The sequence below is a fragment of the Sus scrofa genome, chromosome X, assembly GCF_054392235.1.
Source record: "Sus scrofa isolate SSC_HxYL_T2T_F1_AM1 chromosome X, Sscrofa_HxYL_maternal_Yorkshire_Landrace_v2.0, whole genome shotgun sequence".
Classification (NCBI taxonomy): Eukaryota; Metazoa; Chordata; class Mammalia; order Artiodactyla; family Suidae; genus Sus; species Sus scrofa.
This window is the reverse complement of record NC_139401.1, coordinates 11,780,875-11,793,016: the sequence shown is the minus strand read 5'-3', so window position 1 is coordinate 11,793,016 and position 12,142 is coordinate 11,780,875. Positions and strand designations below refer to the sequence as shown.

The 12,142-nt window shown below is 42.4% G+C and overlaps 1 protein-coding gene across 7 annotated transcripts in view; it reads left to right on the top strand.

Annotated features, from left to right (window-relative positions):
* ARHGAP6 (Rho GTPase activating protein 6) overlaps positions 1–12,142 on the top strand; it is a 530,728-nt gene that overhangs the window by 279,635 nt on the left and 238,951 nt on the right. The window contains exon 1 of one of the 7 annotated variants that reach the window (XM_085007330.1): positions 10,481–10,724. The exons of the other annotated variants lie outside the window; for them this stretch is intronic. The gene's annotated coding sequence lies outside the window, so the exon portion shown is untranslated. Of the gene's footprint in view, positions 1–10,480; positions 10,725–12,142 lie in introns of those variants that run through there. 7 annotated transcript variants of the gene reach the window in all.

Sequence of the window (12,142 nt, the reverse complement as noted above, 5' to 3'; positions counted from 1 at the left end):
CTGGCAAGCACTCGTCTACTTTCTGTCTCACAAGATTTGCTTTTTATGGACGTTTCATATAAATGGGCCCATACGTGGAGTTCCCCTGCAGTGCAGTGGGTTAAGGATCCCGCATTGTCACAGCAGCAGCTTGGGTCACTGCTGTGGTGCAGGTTTGATCCTTGGCCTGGGAACTTCTACTTGCCATGGGTGTGGCCATACATAAATAAGTAGACAGACCCATCCCATAGGTGGGTGACCTTTTTATGACTTGCTTCATTCACTCAGTTTCACCTTTTTGAGGTTCATCCATGACGTGGTGCGTAAATGCCTACTTTTAGGCAAAGATTCACAGGATGTGTGAGGTCGAGGCAGGAGCAATGATGCTCACGTACTGTACTTACTTGTGAGTAAGCATTCATTCAGATTTCCACCTACAATGGAAAGGTGAGCCCCATTTTCAGCATCTGTCCCCAGATCATTTGGCACCTCCGGATTAACCACATCACTCTACCTCCTCAAACCGTTTATATGCTATTTCCGAAGGTCTAGATGAGCTTGGTGGGTTTTTTGTTTTTGTTTTTGTTTTTGTTTTTGTTTTGTCTTTTTAGGGCCGCATCCACGGCATATGGAGGTTCTCAGGCTAGGGGTCTAATCAGAGCAGTAGCCGGTGGCCTGCGCCACAGCCACAGCAACATCAGATCCAAAGCGCATCTGCGACCGACACCACAACTCACGGCAACACCGGATCCTTAACCCACTGAGCGAGTCCAGCGATCAAACCTGCAACCTCATGGTTCCTAGTCGGATTCCTTTCTGCTGTGCCACGATGGGAACTCCCTGTGCTTGGTATGTGAATTCAGTTATTACCAAGTACACTTTCTGGAATTAATCACTCAATTACAAAGATATTCTGGCAGTTACAAAGAAGTATTTTTTAGTTAATATTCATCAATATTAAAAATACGTTTTTCTCGAAGTTGGTGCAGCAGGTTAAGTATCTGGCATTGTCACTGCAGTGCTTTGGGTCATGTTCAGTCCCTGGGCCAGGAACTTCCACATGCTGCAGGTGCTGCCCCCGCCCCCCCTAAAAATACCAGGAGTTAGAATTCAGGCTCTGGACTCAGACAGCCATCAGCTAAAACCCTAGGTTTATCACTCAAAGCTGTGACCTTAAATAAGCTACTCAGTCTCTCCAAGATTCACTTTCGCCAACTAGATCATGAAATAAGACTAGACCCTACCTTAGAGAATTGTGAGAATTGAATAAGTCAGGTAATGCATTGGACACAGTGCTTGGCACAGATGCTGCTCTGATCCCGTGTTGCTGCAGCTGTGGTATAGACCAGCAGCTCCAGCTCCGATTTAGCCCCTAGCTAGCGAACTTCCATATGCCACGGGTGTGGCCCTAAAAAGAAAAAAAAACAAAGCGAAAAGAAATTAAAATTCCATTTCCTTTAAATAAAAAACCTAGTGGTTGCTTTATAAAGCATGAATGATACAAGTGAACTATTTCCTGAACTTGGTAGTGTCTTTTTCAGAGAATACTTTTTAAAAAATATATATATAGTGATTTTTATTTTTTTCCATTAGAGCTGGTTTACAGTATTCTGTCATTTTTCTCCTGTACAGCATGGTGACCCCGTCACACACACATGTATACATTCTTTTTTCTCTCATTGTCATGCTCCATCATAAGTGACCAGACATAGTTCCCAGTGCTACACAGCAGGATCTCATTGCTCATCCATTCCAAGGGCGATATCTTTTTCAAAAAATTCTCAGTGCTTTCCCCTCAGGCAATGGAAGGGACCCCTGTCAACAGTCACGGGGAGAAAGTAAGGCGAAGGGTTGAGATGAGCACCCCAATGGGACTGGGCTCGTGGCCCTTATTTTCCCATTGTTAGATGGTTGTGGGCTCAGTTTACTTTCAGAATACTGCTTTCAAATGTATGGTATCCTTGGGTCTTAAGAGCGTGATGAAAAAATAAAGAAGACATCTAGGTGAAGCTGAGAAATCTTACACTTGGAATCCAGAGATGTCTTTGTTCCTATTTCTGTTATTTTTGTCCTCTGTGGCACCTCAAAAAACTCAGTTACCTCATCTTGAAAATGGCTGTAATTCCCACCCTACTTCCTAAGTTTTTCCTAAGCATTGAATGAGATAATTGATGAGAGATTATTATATAAATGTAAAGACTGCCCCCAAGTATGAGCCAGTATCATTTCTAAGGTCATCTGGTACTTTTTAATCCCTTTAGGATTTCTCTCCCCTACCTCTCCTCTCCTGACCAGTAGTCAGGATGCATTCATGTTTCAGCAGGGCTTGGAGTGGCTGTAGGTTTCTTTGAGCTCACTAATCATTTATTGTTCCTGATTAATGAATCAGTCAGCAATACCTGAAGAAAAAAACCCAAGATAAGGAAGTGAGAGTGATGGGGTAGGGTTGAGAGTAGTATCTTGGGGGAAGAGCTGAATGATGAGAAGGAGCCTGCCATGCAGATCTCTGCTGAAATCAGCCTTCCAGAAGCAGGAACAGCAAGTGCTAAGTCTAGGGAATGTGGCTGGCACTGATAGAAGATCCGCATGGAATGGGCTGCCCTTCCACAGGAGTAACTCGTTCACATTGGTAGCTAAGATAATGATATGTTGATAGCATGACAGTGAAAGCTCTGATTTAGGATGGAATGATGCTTTCTTCGAGGCGTTCTTCTCTATACTTTCTATTTCATTTCTCTGCGCACATAGCACCCAGCCCAAAGTTAAGGACTCAGTCATCAATGGATCGCAATGCTGGCTGCATTTTAGAATCATCCAGGAAGCTTTTGCTGCTTCACTCTCTGACGTGCGGCCCTTAGACCAGCATTGTTGGTTTCAAGAAATGCAAAACTTCAACATATCCAGACCCACTCCGTTGGAATCTACATTTTAGTAAGATCCTTAGATAATCTACATATACATTAAAGTGTGGGATGTGCTGTACAATACTACACCCGAGGCCAGGCCCCACCCATGGAGATTCTGATGTATATGGTCCAGGAAGGAGCCTGACTATCATTGAAAGAAAGCGCCCCCAATCTTCAGTTGATCAGAGTAGACTCTACCGCCAAGGATGACAACCAGTGGCTTGATCGTTCCCACTGGTAGGCTCTCAATAACCGATGCCTGTCAGTTACTTGGTTTCATCAATTATTGAAATTGCCTGTTTTAGAGCTCCCAGTCATGCTTCAGTGTTTTCTGACATATAAGAAATGATCTTAATAATTTGTAAGTCTTTCTCAAAAAGAGTCTTCTCGTTTCCATTTAGCCAAGGATCAGGGGCTGGAGATGACTGATGAGTTTTCATTGTCTTTAAGCCAGGTAAGACTCTTTCTCCAGCTCTAAGCACATCCACTTGCCATGTTTGGAGTCAAATTATTTCTGGGTCTACTTGCTTTGCCGTCCTGAACGTCATCTCATCATCCCAATTTGTTTTGATTTCTATAAAATGAGTACATTTACTGAGTGGTTTGGTAGAAATAAATATGTGTATAGCTTTAAAAGCCTTGTTTCCTACAAATATACGATTTGAGGAGTTTAAAATATAATATTCAACATGGATATATACAGGAACCATTCGTTAAATATTGATGATAAAGCGTGCTCTTTAGAAGTCTTCATTTGAAGGGACTCTCAGTTTATCTTCATGTAAATTCAACTCCAACAATCAAATTCAGTTTGAAATCCACTTTTCCTTTCAGCATACTGATTCTCCAGTCTTCCATCTCTCATTGTGGTAAACCCACAAAATAATTTTTATTAGTGGTTGCATTTGCAGTGGGAGGCTTTTTAAATTTTTATTTAACTTGACGTATAATTTGTACATGTTGAAACTTGTTTTATTTGTGTTGAGGGTAGCAAATACTAGTTATCATTTGTGGAAATGTTAACTGTATTATTTAGATCAGGGTTTCTCAGCCTTGGCACCCTTGACACTTGGGGCTGGATCTTTCTTTGTTGCCATTGGTGCTGTCCTGTGCATTGCAGGCTGTTTGGAAGCAGCTCTGGATTCTACTCAAAGATGCCAGCTAGCATACCCCCAGTTATGACAATCAGAAATGTCTGAGACATTGCCAAATGACCCTGGAAGTGCCAAAACTGCCACTAGTTGAGAACCACTGATGTAAGGCAGAAATGAAAGAAAAAGAATCTCGGTTCCTTAAAAAAACCAAAAATAGAGTTGCCATCTGATCCAGCAATCCCTTTTCTGGGCATCTATCCAGAGAAAACTCTAATTTGAAAAGATACATGCACCCCAGTGTTCACTGAAGCACTGTTTACAATACCTAAGACATGCAAACAACCTAAGTGTCAATTGTCAGATGAATGAATAAAGAAGATGTGGTATATATGTGCATGTGTACACACACACACACACACACACACACACACACACACACACACACTGGAATACTACTCAGCCGTGAAAAGAATGAAGTAATGCCCTTTGTAGCAACATGGATGGACACAGACATTATCATACTAAGTCAAGTAAGTCAGAGAGAGAAAGAAAAGTACCGTACATCACTCATATGTGGCATCTAAAATATGGCACAAATGAACTTATTTATGAAACATAAACAGACTCACAGACATAGAAGACAAACGTATGGCTAGCAAAGGGGAAAGGGAGGGAGGGATAAATGAGGAGTCTGGGGTCAGCAGATGTGCACTGCTATACATAAAATAGATACACACCAAGGGCTGACTGTACAGAGCACAGGGACCCATGTTCAATGTCCTGTCATAAACCATATGGAAAAGAATATGTCCATAGATGTTTAACCGCGTCACTTTGCTATACACCTGGAATGAATACAACATTGTAAATCAACTATATTTCAATTAAAAACAAACCCGACTCTATAGCTATTTTGTGATCTAAGTAAAACACTTTATTTCTCAGTGTCGCTAGTTTCTGTTTTGTAGCAGGGTGAACTGCTGCCCGTGTGAAGGGCATTGGTACACAGGCTCTCTATTCAGAGATAGTTACACATATTTCAAATAATTAGTTGCGAAAACTTCCTTCGTTCTGAATTTGAAAGCTCTTTAAGCCGAGTGGAAAATCAAGCCACTTGTCTGCCCAGTCCAAATCAGGAAATAACGTTGGCCCCCATTCTTGGGGTGTTTGCGCTTGCTCATCTCATGGTGGGAGACCTCACGCTTTCACTCCGGCCGTGCAGAGCCCTGGGTCTCCATCCTGGCTGCCCACTGCAGGCACGTGGGAGCTGCCCAAATGGCCCGCTCGAGCCCCACCCCCCAGCGATTCCAATTCGCTTGTCAGGGGCGGGGCATAGGCAGTTCCTCAGGCTACCCGGGTGATTCTAGAGTGCACCCAGGGTTGGCAGCGGCTGATGCAAGGAGGTCCAGCTTCACTGCCTTAATCTTGCATCCATCACTTCTCCACGGTGACCCGTGGCCTGCAAGGTGTGATCTGCAAGGTGCAGGTCCACCTTTTTGCCTATCCCGTCTTCTCTTTTTTAACCAAATGATTTTTCTTCCCAGTGTTTTTCCTTTGCTCAGATGTGGATTCGCAAGGAAACTGGTGGCTCAATCTCGTCCACTCAGGCCATGGCCCTCTTTTGACTGCTGCCTTCATTTCAACTGTTAACCTCTTTCCACCTTAAAAAACCTTTCCTATTTTAAAACGGGTACCGCTTCTTCCGCCAGCATATCATTACCCCCAATTCCCACTAACGTTTCTCATGACGACTTGCCTCCATTTTTCTCCTGCTGCTATTTACAGCTTCCTTTTCTTTCTTTTCTTTGTACTCCCTCTTACTCATTTCTCCATCCTTAAACAAGTTGCTCATATTTTGTGAATTTTATTTTATTTTTTTAATTTATTATTATTATTTTTTGGTCTTTTTGCCATTTCTAGGGCTGCTCCCGCGGCATATGGAGGTTCCCAGGCTAGAGGTCCAGTCAGAGCCGCAGCCACCGGCCTACACCACAACCACAGCAACGCGGGATCCGAGCCGTGTCTGCAACCTACACCACAGCTCATGGCAACGCCAGATCCTTAAGCCACTGAGCAAGGCCAGGGATCGAACCCGCAACCCCATGGTTCCTAGTCGGATTTGCTAACCACTGTGCCACGATGGGAACTCCCCATATTTTGTGAATTTTTAAGTGTGTTTCAAGATGCTGGGAGAGTATGTTTCACTGGACACTGATCCCTTTGCCCTCTTGATCCTCACCTGACTGTTCTTTTTTTTTTTTTAATTTTATTGGCGTACAGTTGACTTACAGTGTTACGTTAGGTTCCAGTGTACCGCAGAGTGAATCAGTTATACATAGACATACATCCATTCCTTTTCAGAGTCTTTACCCGTGTAGATTATTACAGAGTATTGAGTAGAGTTCCCTGTGCTCTCCAGCAGGTCCTTGTTACTTACCTGTTTTATATACAGCAGTGTGTATATGTTAATCCCAACCCCCTAATTCCCCCCCCCAATTTCCACCTCAGTGAGCCTAAGTTTGGTTTCAAAATCTTTAAGTCCATTTCTTTTTTTTCCCCATATTAAAAAATTGTATTGAAGTAGAGTTGATTTACAAGCTGTGATCATTTCTGGTGTTCAGTAAGTGATTCAGATACACATGTACACACATCCATTCTTTTTCAGATTCTTTTCCCATATTTCTGTTTTGTGAATAAGTGCTTTTGTGTTATTTTTTATTCGAGTCCACATATTCGTGATCTCCTGGGCTACGTCTTCCCTGCCTGTTATTTTTAACTTGAGACCCGTGTGTTTTGTTTGTGCCCTAGTGATTTCAAAATGCATGCTCTTATGTCCCCGTTTGCCCCCACCTGAGCTTTTAAATGTGACACCTCATGTCTGCAGGGCTCCCAGGTTCCTATTATGGCTGGTGGCTCTGGGCCAGGGAAACCAACCCAGGCCTCAGGCGTTTCGTCACGTCTGGATTCACCTCTCCCCTTCCCGCAAGACGGCTCACCTGCCTTAGAACCCGGTAGCCAGCCTCTCCCTAAACCCTGCTGTCTCTGTTGCACTTCTCAATAGTATCCAAACAGTCTTTATCCTTGGCTTGCTTGAGAATATTTCTTCTAAGCCCCACCAGCAGCTTTCATCTTGTTTTTTTCAGAGAGTTCTTCCAAAAATAAATCATAAATCATCTTGTTGCTAAAGCTTATGCCACATGTTCTCAATTCTAGTATCTGAATCACAGCAAAAAGGCTCCTTGGGAGTTCTCACTGTGGCTCAGGGTAAAGAATGTAACATAGCGTCTGTGAGGGTGCAGGTTCCATCCCTGGCTTCGCTCAGTGGGTTAAGGAGCCGGCGTTGCCGCAAACTGTGCGTAGGTCACAGATGTGGCTCAGATCTGGTGTTGCTGTGGCTGTGGTGTAGGCCTGCAGCTGCAGCTCCTATTCAACCCCTAGCCTGGAAACTTCCGTATGCCTCACATGTGCACCCCCCCACAAAAAAAAAGGCCTCTTGGATTCATCCCAGTGATTTTGCAGTGGAGGCTCCTTCAACACAGTGACGTGTGGGCCCCCTTTGGCCTTTGCCTTCAGACTTAGGGAGGGCGTCGCTGTGCCTGCTCTGTCCTTTGCCCTCTAGTATTCCAGAAATTGTCTTTACTTTCTTGTCCCCTCTGAGGCCACAACACCACACCTGTTGCCGAAACATCACCCCAGGGGATTTTCAGAGTCTGAGCTTTTGTTTGTGTGGGCACGTGTGCAAGGATATTGACTGCCACTTTGTGTGAGACCCGTATATCCGTATCAAGTTGTACTTTGCAAAACACCACTGTAAGCCTTGACGCTTGAACAACAAATCTCATTTTGCTTGTAAATCTTAACAGGTTTGCATTAATGCAAAAAGGGAACACATTTCTGTTGATCCTCCAAATACCAGCCAGCAGATTTTCACATCTCACCCTTAAAAGTTTACTGAGCACCTAAACATTCCGCACGAGGTCTGACTTTCCAGATTTAGTACAGCATGTTTGCCTCAAATAGGTGAACAGCGATCACAGAGTCAGTCATTAAACCCTACGTATTTGAATTAAAATCACAAGTTTCAGATGTCAGCTTCCCCCAAACCCTTCAAAGGACCTCAAAGAACAAATGAAGTGTGCATCTCCTAACATACTGACCCCAGAACATATCGACCCAGCTCAATAGTATTAATATGAAAGTTCTAGTCATTTCTTTATAAGCTCCATGTATCTTGTAGTACCAGTGCCTATATTAGTATTGGTACTAGTACCAACATTAGCAATAGCATTTATGTTAATATTAAAGTTAGCATTAATACTGGCACAAGTATTCATGCTCATGGCAGTACTGGTATTAGTGCTAGTATAAGTCCTAGCACTGGCATTAGCACTGGTATTCTTATGGCAAGTTATTATTGCTATGAATTCCAATGTTAATGCTAGCACTGGTACCAGCACTAGCATGACTACTAGTCCCAGCACTGGCATTAGTATTTACAGGAGTATTAGCATAAATACCAGGATTCAGACTAATCTTAGTGCGTTGTTATTGGCACTCGGATCAGCACTGGCGTTAGTATTAGTAGCACCACTGTTAGTAGCATCGTGCGTTCGCATTAGCATCAGCTTCAGTTGTACGCGTACACATCGCTATTCCTTTTCAGGTTATTTTCCTGTCGAGTAGTACATTGGGACCCGTTTGAACAGCAGTACGAGTGCTCGTCTTAGTCTTAGTTCCAGTAGCATCGTCAGCATTAGTATTCATGTTAGTGCTACTAGTAGAATAACCATTACTAGTAGTACCAGTACCAGCGGTAGCATTAGCCTCAGCCTTAGTCTTCGAATTCGTGTTTGTATACTTTGGATTGTTGCGAGGTTACAGGCCCAAATGAGGAAGACAGAGACTGTGGATACAGAGTTACTGGTTGTGAATGTAGTTTCAACGTTACAAATTCAGCTTTTTCAGTCAGAGATTCTTGGACTGAGACACCAAGAACCAGAGCTTGCCAGCCCCATGCTTCAAACTCACTGGGCCTTTGTTGAGCTAGTCATTTGTCTAGCAGTAGTGTTTTCCAATCCTCAACCTTTGCTTGCAGTCTGGCAAGTCATGGTCACTTATATTCAAGAATTTGACTTTAGATAAGTCTTGTCTTTTCTGAGTCCTATTGAAAACGTTTGTGATCATTCTTGTATCACAAAAATTGCCTGAATGGAGACAGTGATCTGTCATCCTTGTTTGCCCAGGACTGAGGGGTTTTCTGGGACTTGGGGCTTTCACTGCTAAAACTAGGAAACTACAGGTTGGCTGGCGGCCCTAGATTATCAGTCAGTGGTTCTCTGCCCTCTCTGGAATGGTCTGGGGAGCCTTTCAAACCCTCAAGGGCCCAAGTCCCACCTCCAGAGATTCTGATCGAATTGGTCTGGGCATGGTGTCCGGGCACTGATAATTTAAACAATCTCCCGAAGTGATTTTCACGTGTCGCCAGGGTTGAGAACCACTGTTCTTCACTCTCTACCCAGTTGGAAACACCTGGTGCAGTATTTCACTGTTCACTTTGACTCAATGGAATTTAACAAATCCTGAATTTGATAAGCAGGTGTATGGGTTCGTTTGCAGGACACATTCCTGCAGGGAAATGATGTGCACGTTTCTTGGGCAGATCATGTTATTTGTTGTCCTGGGGTATGATTGTCTTCTCATGGGTCTTCACGGAAGTATTTGTTTTGATGCTTCAAGTGTCATACCTTCATCAGGGAGAACGCCCTTCAGCCGCCCTATGTGCCCAGTTAGCAGCATCCTTGAAAGCATTCCTGTTTCTTGGTGACAACAAAGTGTAACAGATCCAGCCTCATTTTTCCTGCTTCAGGGCATGAATTCAGTTGCTCTCCAAAGACCCCTGCTTCTTTTGAGCTGGGGAAGTTTTAGTGCCAAAATCTTGGCTATGGTGTACATCACGTTGGGTTTTTTTTTTTCGTAAAAGCACTGAGAGCAGCTAGATCTATGACCGTATCTGCGATTGAAAACACTAATTCTCTCATATGGTTTTTGTGCAGCTCATTGGCCAGCCTGTAACTTTTTTAGCCTTTTTAATCTTTTTCTTTCTATAAACTGATGTTACAGGGTTCTTTGCATTTTTTTCAAGCATTAAAATTCCTTCACTCCTTTATTTACTAACTTTGCAAATTTCAACTATGTTTGAATCAGAAAAATATGCGAATTGGCTTTGAGTATTTTTTAATTAATGCTCAGAGGCAAAGGGAAACGCCCTGTTCTCTTTTCCAGGTCCAAATTGTCTTTCCTTTTATAGTTTGATAATTTCTCTCTTCTTCAGTCCTCGTATTTTCTCAAGTTTCATGACTCCTCTGCTTATTTCTGCATAAGCCATAGCTTTTATACTCAAAGGGGAAAATGGACCTTCCTTTGAAACAAGAGGAAGTAACTGTTTTGTTACCATTTTAAGAGAGGTGGGGTCGAATGAGCAGAACCGCCCTCTCTGTCCTCATAGTGGCTGGTAATTTGTGTCTGAAGGTACAGATTCAGGATATGGGTCACAAATTTGGGATGAGAATGACACAGCCACTAGTGGCCAGGACCACAGACAAGAATCAATAATAAAACCACATCAGTGTTATTTTTAGTGAGTTTCCTACTCACCCTGGATTGTTTTGTAGAGAAGGTGAAGGAAGACAGAGGTAACATCCAGAAAAGCCCTTGTGCAATCTTCTTGAAGATTCTTTAAAAAAGAGTAAGTCTTTTTTAAAATTGAAGTATATTTGATTTACAATATACCATATTGTGTTAGTTTCAAGTATACAGCAAAGTGATTCGTATATGTGTATGTGTGTGTGTGTACACACACGTCTATATTCTTTTTTCAGTTCTTTTCCATTAGAGTTTATTATAGTATATTAAACATAGGTCCCTGTGCTATGCAGTCAATCTAAAATCCGTCTTAAGTTTAGAATGACTGAGAAGACAGTAGGCAAACCCTTACTGTCCAAAGGGTTTCTTTCTTTCCCTCATTTGAGATTCCAAGTTTCGTCAAGTCACTTTAGATCAGCAATAAAATCCACTTGAGAGTTTCCAGATTTTTCTCCGCAAGGAACCATGAAATAGGCTGTTTATTTGTGGAACTCCCAGTTCTGGTTCTTTAGAACTCCTTCCTTTGCTGACCTAAAGATAGCCAGCAAAAAAAGACTCTTAAAAATACATGCTTTATTGATTTTGGAATGTTCTGGTAAATGCTAATCTGACTGATGCCTTTTGCTTAGGGGTGGCTTTGGCTCAAGTCCCAAAGTGATTTTAGCCAAAGAGGAAATAGAGAATCTAATAAATATGTAGAGTTTACATATCCAGACACAAAATAGTAATTGTTGCTAATAATATGACTAGCGGCGCTGCACCCACCATCTCCAATTAGATATGTTCCTAAGAGATAAAGCCAAGTGAAATTTGATGTGAGTTTCTTTGGCCTTACTATTTTTTATTTTTATTAGAGGTGCATTTTCAGTTTTTGTTACTTTCATTTGTACTTTGACTTGTTTGGGTGAAAACCCGGTGCCTCTTTTGTCACTTAGGAAACAGTTCAATAAATATGCACATCCCCGTTTCAGACTCATAAATACAAGTGATCGTTCTGAGCATATCCTTGGAAGCTACGTCGTTTGTTTGTTCTAAGATGACAAAGCTGTATTGGTTTGGGTTGTACATATAACACATGCTCATTGTAAAAATGTCACAAGTGTAGCGAATATTATGAAGAGTGGATTGTGGTAGGAAAGAAGCTGTGCAGGATCCACCTGGTATGCGTATTCCTGCCTTATTTTATGTGGACATTGATGAAAATGAGCCAGGAACTCACCAGTGAAGAGGCAGCCTTCACAAATACAGCTCTGTGGACTTTTATCTGAACATAAAAGCATTTCCTATATAATGATCATTAATTTAATAGTGATTTACCAAAAACCTTTATATCTCTATAGCTTTCTGTTTGCTTATTTATCTTTGCGTTTGAGGCCATTGAAAGGCTTCTGAGAATGGCCTGAAGGCTCTAACCTTAAAACAAGTAAATGGGAGTTCCCGTGTAGCTCAGTGGATGAAGTATCTTGATGTTGCCACTGCACGCTGCCCTGGCTCAGGTCAACGAGTTCGATCCCTGGCCTG